The sequence below is a fragment of the Meleagris gallopavo genome, chromosome 20, assembly GCF_905368555.1.
Source record: "Meleagris gallopavo chromosome 20, MGAL_WU_HG_1.1, whole genome shotgun sequence".
NCBI lineage: Eukaryota > Metazoa > Chordata > Aves > Galliformes > Phasianidae > Meleagris > Meleagris gallopavo.
The window spans coordinates 5,199,746-5,212,700 of NC_139423.1; the positions used below are offsets into that span (position 1 = coordinate 5,199,746).

General features: G+C 56.6%; 1 protein-coding gene across 5 annotated transcripts in view; it reads right to left on the reverse strand.

Annotated features, from left to right (window-relative positions):
* RBFOX3 (RNA binding fox-1 homolog 3) overlaps positions 1-12,955 on the reverse strand; it is a 110,520-nt gene that overhangs the window by 34,674 nt on the left and 62,891 nt on the right. The window lies entirely within an intron of this gene.

Consider the following 12,955-nt stretch of genomic DNA (forward strand, 5'->3'; position numbering starts at 1 on the left):
CACAGCACTGCTGTGTGCACAGAGGTGGCACTGCCAGCCCACAGAGCTGAGCGCTGCACTGGGGCTGCACGGGCACCGGTTCAAGGAGCAGATGGGGTCTGGCTGAGGGCACAGTGCTGGTGGAGGAACAGTGCCTGGCGCAGTGCTACCTGCTCTGCTATCTATTAGTGTGACAGAGCAATCATCAGTTCGGAGGCGCCGGGATCCCTCGGGTCCTCTCTGCACATAAAAAGACCTCAGGGGGCTCCAGTGTGCGGATACTTAACATTGTTTTATTAGCTTAATAAACCCAGCTGATGCCGCCTGAATCTGCAAAGCAGCCCCAGCCCCTCCTCACTGCGGGGACGGCTCTGCAGGGCACAGAGCAGGGGCACGCTGGGGGCCTGCTGACATGCAGAGCCCGTGCAGAGCTTGCCCCCGGCCCCAGCAGCCCATGGAGCAGCTTGTTGGGAGCGCAGCATCCAGCTGCTCATCGCACTGCAGGCTCCGTGAGCTGTCAGCTCCCTCCAGCACAGCCATTAATTACTGCTGCAATTGCTCTCCCTGCCCCATGCTGCCCTCGGTAGCCCCAGCGTGGGTGGGCACAGGGCTGTGGTGCCCCGACTGAGGAGAGCCCCAGGGCTGCCAAAGCACTGAGCCCTGTGGTCAGCCACCAGCTCCATGCCTGCGGCCCCACAGCCCTGCCCATGGGCTAGGTGACTCTGACCCACAGAAAGATTTCCTGCTGGAGCATTGCTGCAGCTCTGTCATCAGGAGCACAGATCCCTTCCTGGGCTGCTGGGTTGTTTGTTTGCCAGCAAAGGGCTGCTCTCCCCCAGCTTTGTGGTGCTCAGCCTGCTTTGCTTTGATCCTGCACAGCTCTCACTGTCTAATAAACGCAGCATGATCCAATTCCAGGTCATTACTCAGGGAAAGAGACCCCTCCATGGCTGCAGCAAGAGCTCCAACCCAATTTGAGTGAGCCCAGTGCTCCCAGAGCCGTCACTGCTGCCACGTCGGGGTCTCAGGGGGCCTGGGCTCACAGTAAGCACGATGCAAAACTCATAATGGAAGCGCTTAAAGGCCATGCCAGAGGGATGCTCGTAAATAAGGGCACTCGCTGATGTGGGTCCGTGCCAACAGAAGGCAGCTCAGAGCTCTGCAATCCCTCCAGGACGGCTCCTGGGGGGACAGTTTGCACGTTTGCTCCTAAATCTGTGGCTGCGAGAGAACAGGTCCTGCAGGGACGGGTGCAGAGGACGCACAGCAGGGACCTTGCAGGGACCCCTCGGTGACAGCGACCAGGCAAGGAGGTCACACAACACACGTGGCTCAGAGACAGCCACGCAGCTCACCGTGCTGGCGTGTGCCAGCAGCGAGCACTGCTGTGCCGAAGCAGCCACAGCGCTGTCCCTCCCACCTCAGCCTGTGGGATATTTACTGCCCGTTCCCCCCTAAATCACAGCTGGTGGTGGAGCAGCTCGTGCTCCATTACCGAGAGCTCGTGCCGAGCCGCAGAACCGTTGAGCTTGCAGAAATGTGGCCTCAGAGGAGCAGCCCACCCCGGGCTGTCCGGCGCTCGCTCGGGATGATGGACGGTTATGGACCATCTGCACTTCCAGGAGGGGAGAGATTTATGGGCGGCACAGACAGGCAGAAGAGTGTCCATTACTATAACTCACGGTGCCCTCTTCAGAGATATTGTAATCAGGGCCCTCTGCTGCTGCAGCGGGAAAGTCTGGGTTAAGCACTGGCAGGAAGGAAAATCAATTATGTTTTTTTAATACACTGCTGGCAGTGGGTGGGGGTGGGCTGGGGAGCAGGGCTGACCCCAGTGTGCAGACATGGGGGGGTCTCACCCTCCCCGGAGGTGCGGCTGCTTCCCCAGCCCACAGCGCTGAGCCCCCTGCAGCTGAGCCCCCAGCCCTTCCAGCCTCATTATTGCCATCACCTTGATTAAGCTTTGATAGAGCCCAGGATTCATGACGACAAGAAGCACCGGAGGGCATCATGAAGCCTTCCTGGCTGGAGCCTGGGAGAGGCAGCACCGATGCCTGCACCTCTCCATCTCCCTCCCTCATGCCATAAGCATTACAACTGATGCTGTTCCATGGCCACCCCATAAACTCCAACCACTTTGCACAGAGCTCCCTCCATTTACCCCTCCATGCTCCACCCTTGGGGCTGCTCCACGGCCCCAGATCTGCACCCTCCAAAGGTGCTTTGGTGCTGTTCGTGGTGGAGCAGACCATCAGGCAGCAATTAAACCACGCAATAAAAAGCAAAGCGCTCTCATTTCAAGGCCCTGCCTCCTGCAGAGGGGAGGTATCAGGCATGGGATGCTCCGGCAGGGAGAGCAAAGGAACTTCTCCAAGGGGATCTGCACACAGTTTACACAGAATTTGCCGAATGTGGGATTGCAGAGCATCCATCTGTGCAAGCTTCCTCCTGCAGCCTTTGAACTCACGACTTTGGAATGCATGCTTCCTTGCAGCCCACTGTTCAGAGACACAGGGAGACCATCACAAAGACACAGCTGCCTCGGGAGCTGAGCTATTGTTTTCTTTAAATTGGGCGGAGAGAAGGAAAGGCAAAACGTTCCTGAAAGTTCAAGGCGGACGAAGCCAGCAGGAGCCCAGTGCTGTGCAGTGAGCGCTCTGCAAACCTCACAGCCACTGCAAACCCTCAGTAAAACATATGGGGATGGCTGCCCAGGCCCCAGCACCGCTCACCCCCACCCATACAGGCACAGGTGCGCGGGTGAGTGGTGCTGGGCTCAGCCCACTCCCACCACGATGCCTTCCCCTGCCCCCTGCACATCACGCAGGATCGGAGGCGACAACAGCCACGTGCTTCCCCAACCTCACTGTGTCTGGGGTTCTTGCTTTATCAGTTTTTATCCCGTGTAATATTCATCACGCTGGTTTATTTATGGGCCCCCTCTTCGGGAAGGTATTTTTCAGGGCTGGTGAATAAAACATGAGCCTGTGCTGCTTGTCAGAGCGAGCGCGGCTCCTCTGATGTCAGCCTGACGAACGGCCTTTGGTTTTCTCCAACGACTGCACTTTGAGAGAAATTTATTTGTATTTGGGTTCACGTTGGTTGGGAGGATGCGAACGCTTTTCCCTCCAGAATAAATGAAAACCTCGGCTGTGCAACAGCAGCGAGGCAGCAGCAGGACGGGCACTGAGCATTGCAAGCAATCCCCCATTGCAAGCTACCCCCTACTGCAAGCAAACCCTTACTGCAAGCAACCCCCTGCTGCAGGCAAAGCCCCATTGCAAGCAACCCCCTGCTGCAGGCAAAGCCCCATTGCAAGCAACCCCCTGCTGCAGGCAAAGCCCCATTGCAAGCAACCCCCTGCTGCAGGCAAAGCCCCATTGCAAGCAACCCCCTGCTGCAGGCAAAGCCCCATTGCAAGCAACCCCCTGCTGCAGGCAAAGCCCCACTGCAAGCAACCCCTTGCTGCAGGCAAAGCCCCATTGCAAGCAACCCCCTACTGCAGGCAAAGCCCCATTGCAAGCAACCCCCTGCTGCAGGCAAAGCCCCATTGCAAGCAACCCCCTACTGCAAGCAAAGCCCCATTGCAAGCAACCCCCTACTGCAGGCAAAGCCCCATTGCAAGCAACCCCCTGCTGCAGGCAAAGCCCCATTGCAAGCAACCCCCTGCTGCAGGCAAAGCCCCATTGCAAGCAACCCCTTGCTGCAGGCAAAGCCCCATTGCAAGCAACCCCCTACTGCAAGCAACCCCCTACTGCAAGCAACCCCCTGCTGCAAGCAACCCCCTACTGCAAGCAACCCCCTGCTGCAAGCAAAGCCCCATTGCAAGCAACCCCCTGCTGCAGGCAAAGCCCCATTGCAAGCAACCCCTTGCTGCAGGCAAAGCCCCATTGCAAGCAACCCCCTACTGCAAGCAACCCCCTACTGCAAGCAACCCCCTACTGCAAGCAACCCCCTACTGCAAGCAACCCCCTACTGCAAGCAACCCCCTACTGCAAGCAACCCCCTACTGCAAGCAACCCCCTACTGCAAGCAACCCCCTACTGCAAGCAACCCCCTACTGCAAGCAACCCCCTACTGCAAGCAACCCCCTACTGCAAGCAACCCCCTACTGCAAGCAACCCCCTACTGCAAGCAACCCCCTACTGCAAGCAACCCCCTACTGCAAGCAACCCCCTACTGCAAGCAACCCCCTACTGCAAGCAACCCCCTACTGCAAGCAACCCCCTACTGCAAGCAACCCCCTACTGAAAGCAACCCCTACTGCAAGCAAAGCCCCATTGCAAGCAAAGCCCCATTGCAAGCAACCCCAGCACCAGGCAGCTGCTCCCATGAGGTGCTGAGCATCCCAGGATGGTGGCACGTGGAGAGCACCAGGACCTGGCATCGGTGCTGCACTGTGGACAAAACCTTCCCTTCACCGGTTAAGGAACGCCTGGCTGTGACCCAAAACTCCTATTAACAAATCAAACTATAAAACCAACAGAAGCAGCCGGGAGATTTCCCTCCATCATCTGCTAATTTATAGGGTTACTGGTGTCAGCAGTTGGAAAGGAGCAGAATTCTATCAAAGAGGCACTAAAACCCGACGCCGCGCGCTTTAAAACAATCACAAACGCTCATCTGAGAGGACTGCTCGGGACATAATTCCTTGGTGTTTAATTATTGATATCCCAGACAAACTAGTTAAATTCTGTTGAAGAAAAGGAGAAGCAATCAGAGTTAAAAATTAGCAGGAGTATCGTCAATCATCCTGGGGAATATTCTGCAGAAATCTCACTGGAGCTGCTGTGCTCCTCTCTGCTCCTCTCCCTTCTTTGCTGTTCTGTTTTCCTTATCTAGCAGGAAATAAGGGCCAAGTTTTCTCGCTGCTTCATCTCGATTCAGTCAGTTTTATATCTCACAAACACATATGCAGATTTCTCTGCTTCTTTATTTGTTCATTAAGACTTCAATAAAAAATGTTATAAAAATGCCCCTTTTTGTTGTTAATTGCAATTTCTGTTTTAATATGCAAGTGGTGCAAGCTCTCCTCAGAGACTCCCCGTGCCTCTCTGTAAATACCACATCTGCCTCGCCTCAGATCAGATCCCTCTCAGCTTCCTCTTCCCTAGGAGAACAGCCCCAGGGCTCTCAGCCTTTCTTCTTATGGGAGATGCTCCAGGCCCCACCATTTCTGCACCCTCTGCTGGGCTCTGCAGCAGCTCTGCTTGGAACCGGGGAGCCCAGCACTGGTGCTTAGTGCTCCAGATGTGCCCTCCCCAGGGCAGAGCAGAGGGGAACACCTCCATGCCCTGCAGGCCATGCTCAGTGCAGTGCACCCCAGAGAACCATTGGCCTTCTTGGCCACAAGGTACGCTGCTGGCTCACGGTCAACTGTTGGCCAACTGTTGGTCAACCACTGGTCAACTGTTGGCCACCAGGACCCCGTTTCCTCTTTGTAGAGCTCCTTTCCAGAAGCTCAGCCCCCAACGTGTACTGATGCATGCAGTCGTTCCTCCCTGGGTATAGGACTCTACACCTGCCTTAGTTGAACCTCACCAGGTTCCTCTCCACCCAACTCAGCCTGCCCAGCTCTTGCTGAATGGCAGCACGGCCTTCTGGGGTGTCAGCCACCGCTCCATCAGCAAACTTGCAGAGGGTGCACACTATCCCTTCATACAGGTCAACGATGAAGATCCTGACCAAGACTGAACCCAGTATCAACACTGGGAATGACTTCTAGCCAGGCTCCTCTGCACCACCAGGACAAAGGTCTGGCTGGGAGCACCCTGCAAGCTGCCAGTGCCCCATCACACATGGGGTCACCCCACGGGGAGCACACTGTGACCCAACAGGACCACACCATCTCTGCTTGCAGCAGAGTGCAGGTGGCTCAGCCCTGGGCTGCTGCAGGCTTTATGGAGTGCAGCACTACCGCAGTCCCCAGCACTTGAAGAGACCCTATTATCCCTCGCCTGTAGCTTCATGCAGTGTAAGTCAGCTCGCTCTAATGTTTCCCATATTGAACGCCTGCCTCGAGCTGAAATTTTGAGGGAAGTTTTAGCAAGAATGGCTCAGATATTTCCAAGAACGAGGTGGTGTACAGTGCTGTTCTGACACATCCACAGCATTCCACAGTCGCAGTGCTCGGATCCCAAACCCCACCTTGCAGGGCCTGGCGGGCAGCACGGGAGGCAGCAGGACCCCAAAGCTGCAGCATCCCCTGCCCACAGCACTCAGCTCAGCAGCTGCAGCTCCTTGGGGGAAGGGGGTTCCCCTTCCCAAAGCCAGAAAGCAGTTCAGAACATGCTGAAGCTGCAACCCAAGCTCCCAGTGCGGCAGCACAGGGACCCCGAGGGGAGCGCAGCACAGCGGATGCTCACTTGCAAGAGCAGCACTCAGTTGCTGGCAGCAGCAGGAACCTGCTTGTGTTGAAACTCCGACTTCTGGAGTGAGAACAGCTCCTGCCAGGGCTGCTGCAGCAGCAGAAAGGAGGCAGAAATTAGCTTGGCACAACAGCATCCAGCAGCCTCCCAGTCAGCAGTAACACCGACTTTCTGGTTGCTAATTCTGGATGATGGAACTGCGCAAAGCTTAGGATTTCTTTATGCCATCATTTTTCACTCTCAAAAAAAAAAAAAAAAGAAAAAAAAAGAAAAGAAAATCCAAGAAAATGTTGGGCTCTCGTGGCAAATGCCTGTTTTGGAAGTAAGCTGCTCTCATATATTATATTGTTCTGGTACCGCATCACAATCTATCAATGTCGGAGTCCCCAGAGCACAAGAAATCAAAACATCATGAATAAAGTGCAACTTTAAAACTCCAGCAGTCTGACAGCGTTAGGCTGAGCCTCCTAACATGCGGCGCTGTATTGATGCTCTCCCCTAATAAAGTCAATGCTGGCCTAGCTTCGCTGCCTACAGCGCATTTGCTCAATTAGAGGAGAACAAATAAGGCAACAAGCCAAGATGGTGGTAAACACCGCACAGAGCTGCGCCCGGAGCTCAGCAGCCACAGTGCTGCTCTGAAGCTGCTCTGCAGGACCACCCTGCGGGGCTGCAGGCTGAGCACCCGCCTGTGGGCTCTGCAGGGCCAAGCACCCACCCGTGCTGGTATTATCTACAGCTGCACTGGTTCTGCAGCTCCTTCTCCCTGAAGCAGTGCCACTGCTTGCCAGGAAGAGGATGCAAAGAGATGCAAACTCAGCTCAGATTTTTGCTGCTGATCCGCCCAGCCTTGCAGAAGCACTGGGCAAGAGGCACCTAAGCCCCTTTTGCACCAACACTGCTAGCACTGTTGCTGTGCACAGAGCACACAGGCTCGGCCCCAGCCCGCAAGCCCCTCCATGCAGTGCTTGCCCCAGGCAGTCCTCATGTGGCTCCTCATGCCATCCCAGCACGCAGCATCCCTGGCACAGCCCAAGTGGATCCTCCCATCCTTCTCAGCTCCAACAGGCGCCCGTGCTGCCATGGGCAGCTGCATTTCCGTGCCCTCACGCAGCGTTCCTGGCTCTCAGTTTGCATTTTTCAAAGGCAATTAGAACAGCCTGAGCTGCAAAATATGTCAGCGATGGCTCAAGAGATCAGGCAGCACAGGGATTCATGCTTTCACACCTTTTCTGTTGCTCAGAAAAAGCCCACGCAGGTGCAGAAGGAGAACCCGATGAGAGGAAAGAGCAGCTGGTGGGTTAACGCCTGATTCACCCGTACAGCCCCAGGGAGCTGCCAGCAGGGCTCCCATTGCTCCAGGTGGAAACGTGCTCTGCAGCATCACTGGACTGGGAGCGCACACTTCCCCATGCACAAAAAGGGATGTGCTGTTCTCACTGTGCTCCACCCTGCCCTACTGCTCCCCAGCACCTGTGGGTCCCCATCCCCTCACTGCCATCTGCACAGGCACCAGGCGCTGCCATTTGGAGCACGGCGAGGAACCCGAAGGAGAACTTGCCCTGCCAAGAAGAGTGAGAGGGAGAGCCAGGAGATGCAGGCAGACTCAGGGTGGGAGAGCTGGGAGCACAGCTAATGGGATGGAGCTGGGAAGGGCAGGGAACAGCAGGAAATATGGGCACACAGAGCAAAAGCTGCAGCAGGTCTGAAGGCGAGCCAGGCAGATGGCAAGGCAGGGAACAAAGAGAAGGCAACAGGGATGGTGAAGGGACAGGAGAGCTGGTTCCACCTGCACTTTGGGCACATCCTGCTATGTTCCTTCTCTTCCATCAGCTCTAAATCCCCAAGTCTAACTGCAGGGCTTCCACCCAGCCACCTCCTGCAGTGTGGGGACAGATGATGGCACTTCTGCTTATATCAAGCAGCGATCATCCCTGCGTTACATACAGCAAGCAAAGAGGAATGTTGGGGTGTGTGAGGGCACTGGGGGGAAAACTGCCCTGCTTTGGGGCAAATCTGCTCTCAGACCCGGGACACAGGGCTGCCTCCTGCATTAACACCATCAGCGCCTTGCAGACACCACCCAAACTCAGTGCTCAGAGAGTGATGTTCACCATGAGAGCACTCCTTCGCAGCTGCCTGCACACTTCTTCCCGTCCCCCCCTCCCAGCACATCTCATCACAGTCCTGTGAAGTCCCCCCCCCACCCTATTTGCCCTTTTGCTGGGAACGAGTGGGGCACCAGTACAGCAGAAGGATTTAATTGCATGTCAAAATTAAATCTCTTTTGATGAAGAACAATTCAACTCCGGCTCTGCCTAATCAAATTAACAAAGTCTTTTTTGATTTTCAATTATCTTCTTCACTGGAACACTTTATCCGGCGCTCCTGCACTCCAGCCGACAAGCCCCGACTAACAATGAAGGTGTTTGCTGCACATCACCAGCACACGGTGACCACCAGAGCCCTCCTCCATCTGCCTCCTCGCAATGAACCAGGGAAACACGTGCTCTCGGTGCCCTTTTCTCCCCCCAGCTGTACCGTTCCAGATGTGGATGGAGCTCCCCCTGTTCCCGACAGATCCCAGGGAGCTGCAGGAGGTTGATGATGGGCCTCAGTCCCAGCACCCGACTGGGGCAGATCCTGCACCCGCTGGCACCAGTCCCTGCAGCAACCCCATACCAGCAGGGCTGTGCTCACTGCAGGCACAGGAGCTGTTCCCAGCTCCCTGCAGCTGGAGAGGAACATTAAGCTGTGATGGCAGGACAAAATGTATTAGAAGATGCTAATTTAATTAAAACAACGCGACAATGGCTAAATGAGCAAGTGGAGGAGAACACCTATCCGTACCAAGGGCACGCACACAGGAGCAGGGGGATGCAGTGAGGCCCTGTGGCTGCAGGAATATGGTTCGCAGGACAGGAACTCACCCCCTGCCCTGCTGCATGTGCTCAGCGTGCACTGAACATGCAGAGCTCTTGGCTCATCCTCCACTCGCAGCCTCCCCCAGCCCCGGCAGCATGCTGGGTAACCTCCAGCAACGCTCCCAGACACAGCTATGGCAGTAATCCCACCGCAAGGTCTCTGGGGCAGGGAATGGGTTTCCATTTGCAACTTCCACTGCATTTACCAGCAACCAACCGGAGCCGTGCGTTCTCCCCCTCCAGCGGTGCCGGGGGGGACAGCACATGCATGCAGCCCTTCCTCCAACCCCCGCCGACCCGATTGCAGCCTGTCGAGCCGGCTCCATCCTGCAGCCGCAGCCGCCTGAGCGCAGCTTTACTGCCTTTCCGCTTTATTAAGCTGTTTTCCAAATTAAGATGGTTTCCGTGGATCGATCTGTAGTTTAGCAGCGCACCTTCCTGCGGGCTCGCTGCAGGTGCACCCCACCTCCCCCCTCCTCCAGCACGCAGCGATCCCACGCGCGGCACAGGAACGGATCCCGGGACTGCAGCAGCACGGGATGCTGCGCGTTCGTGCCCGACGCTGCTGTGGGATCTCAGCGCTGCGGGGCCGGGGGGATTTCCGAGCCCCCCCCACCACCACCATCACCCCCAGCTCTGCCCATCTCCGCGAGCTGCCGCTGCCACCTGCCGGCAATGCGGCCCCGCCGCCGGGCACAGCCGTGCGCACCCCGCGCTGCTCTGCGCTCCGCATCCCCGCTGCTCCCCGCACAACCTCGCAGCGTGCGTTTGTGTGTGAAGCGGGGTCCCAGTGCCACGTCCCCACCCCGCGGATCACAGTGTAGCACCGGACGATGTGACGCTCCACAAAGCTCCCCGTCCCCACAAATCCCATCCTCTGCGCGAACAGATTGCGAGGCAGAAGGACAGCCCAGATAACCGCGCGGGTGCCAGATGCCTTCTGCAACACAGAGCGGCGTGAGAGCGCACCCTGGTTTCAGGGTCCTGCCTACCTCGGGGGTGAGCCGAGCTGCGGGGCCAGCACTATCGTTCCCGTCCCTCCTGCTGCCATCTGTATGGCAAAGGGTTTGCTGAGGGACACCGCTCCTCAGGACGTCAGTTGCTTCCAAAGAGAATTTGTCATCCCCTCTTGGTGGATGGAGGGACTGGCGCCCATTCCCGGGTCTCTCCTGTTCCATTCCCTTTTGTGCGTTTTCCAAAGAGGGGTTGATCACATCCTGGCAGATGCTGGGAGCAGACGCCTAATGGAGGCCATCTGCCACATTTCACAGGGAAAATTATTCAAACTCACTAGGACTTTAATTTAATCAGCTGGCACTGAAGTGGGCACTGGGCTTTCATGTGAGCAGGTGTGAGCACAAATCAGCAAAGGCAAGGAAAGCATTTCATCTCCATTCACTGCGCCCACAGCAGAGGAGCTGCTGTGCCTTCCCCAGCATTCTGCACCAGTGCAAAGGCACCGCACGCTTTGGTGCATGCAGTCACCCTCAGGAACAGATAACAACACGTCTGCCACAGAAAGGAATGAATAAAGCACAGCTCCTGCAAGCAGCAGGTTGGCGGCTGCCCCAGATGCTGCTCTCCCCTCACTGGCCACTCAGCCGTCCCACCGTGGCCGCTCCATGCACACAGACATGGAACGGGCTCAGGCCATGGATTGAAAGGTGAAAAGTGCAGAATGGCAAAGGAAAGGAGATGGGGTGGAGGTCCTGGAGACATTCCATAAGCACTCATTCAGCCACATGAAGCACAACCCCCCTGCACTGCAGAGGACATCGGCTCCAGCAGCTCCCATCAGCTGGAGCTGACTCCAAAGCTAGGAGCTCATCTAAACCCAAATCAGTAAACACGACACACTGTGTAAACACAGGGACACTCACAGCATCCTCTCCCTAAACACCACGCTTAGCACTTTCTCCCTGACACTACCACATGTCCAGACTCAAAAACTATAACGTTTTATCACATGCAAGGAACCAGGGGTTCCCTGGTTGCCCCAGTGCAACCACTGTGCAAACCCACTGGCCACACGCTTTGCAGCTCTCCAGGTTTGCACACAGCTAAAACACAACACCAGCTGCTGCAGCATCAGCTCCCTTCTACCAACTTCCATCCCAGCACACCAGGACCCAGCTTAGCTGGAAAACCCAATGAAATCGGGCAGAGAGGGAACAGGGATAACTTGGCAGCTGCTCACATTTAGTTTACACCTTCTTTGCCAGTGTGGAAGGAAACAAACGACCTGTGAAGGGAGCGGAGCGCAGTGATTCATTACCCCTGATGTGTGATGATGGCTTAATTATTTTTCTAACTGGGGAGAGACGCTTTCTGACAGCAGGTGCAAATTAATTCTCCACTGTTTTAAGGAGTGATCGGCCCAGGACAAGCGGAAAACTGGAAAACCTAATTAAATCTGGAGCTGGGTGGAATAAATGGAGCGGGGAGTTTGTTTGCACGGTGTTGACTGATATTAACGATTGGTGGTGAAGCACCGGGGCTCCCGGCAGGAGCACGGAGCTGTCAGGGCTCCACGAACTCTGACACCTTTGGGCAGGAGGTGCCGTGGAAGTTCGGCCCGCGGATGGGGAAAGGCAGCGCTGCGCCTGCGGGAGGGGCGAGGGGATGCGGGGCCGGGAGCTTCGGAGCGCCCCGAGCAGCTCCAGCGATGCGCCTCCGCTCGACGTTCCCGCAGCCCCCGAGCACCTGAAGGGCTTTGCCACGGGGGGGAGCAACCCCGGGCTGCCGGGGAACATCGCGGGCTCCGATATCGGGGAGGAAGGAGGTGATGCTGAGGAGTTGCCATAGAAACAGGATTTATCCATCCCCGCAGCTCCAGAGCGCGGCTCAGCACGGCCTCCCGCAGCCCCCTCCTCTGCCCCGCAGCGTTGGGGGCGGTCACATCCTCCTCCCCCTCCCCGCTGCTGCTCACACCTCGGCCCGGGGGCTTCTGCCGGCCCGCATTGCCACGAGCAATGGAGCGCAGGACACTGCTCCCATCCCACTGCTCCAGTGCAAAGCCCTGCAGAGCTGCGGCGGGACTCGAGGGTCCCATCAGCACGCCCGGCCCCATATCGCACACAGCCAAAGCAGCGCTGCAGCACCAACACCGCAGCATTACACACAGCTCGGGCTCAGACACCGCTGTGTGGCAGCTCCGGGGGAGGCAGCTCTACAGCACCCGTGGCTCCCCCTCCATCCCCAGGGGTGCTGCTGCCCACGGAGCCGGAGCTGCCCGCAGCTCTGCCCCACACCTGAGCACCAGCAGTGCTGGGAAAAGAGCCCTAATTGCTTTTTGTTTTGCTGTTTCTCCCATCATTAAATCCCTTCTTCATCCCTAATAGTTTGGGATTATATGAAGGTTAATATGTTTCAGGTTCCACACAACTACAGCTAATTAACAAACAGTCCCCTCAATTCCCTTTAATGCCTATACATGTAATGTGATCACTGCAATTACCTGGTTCCCAAAGCCATTACAAACCACGGAAAATTAGCTGGAATAGGTGATAATAACCTTCCTTTATTGGTGCACACAAGGAGAGCTCTCAGGGCAGCACCCCCCAGCCATGCCCAGGTGAGCTGTGCAGCTGGAAGGGGCCGTGTCCCTGCAGCTGCTGGGGTTCAAGCTCAGCACTGCTGATGGGGAGCATCGCTCCCAGCTCTGCCTTCTGCCTATGGAAAGGA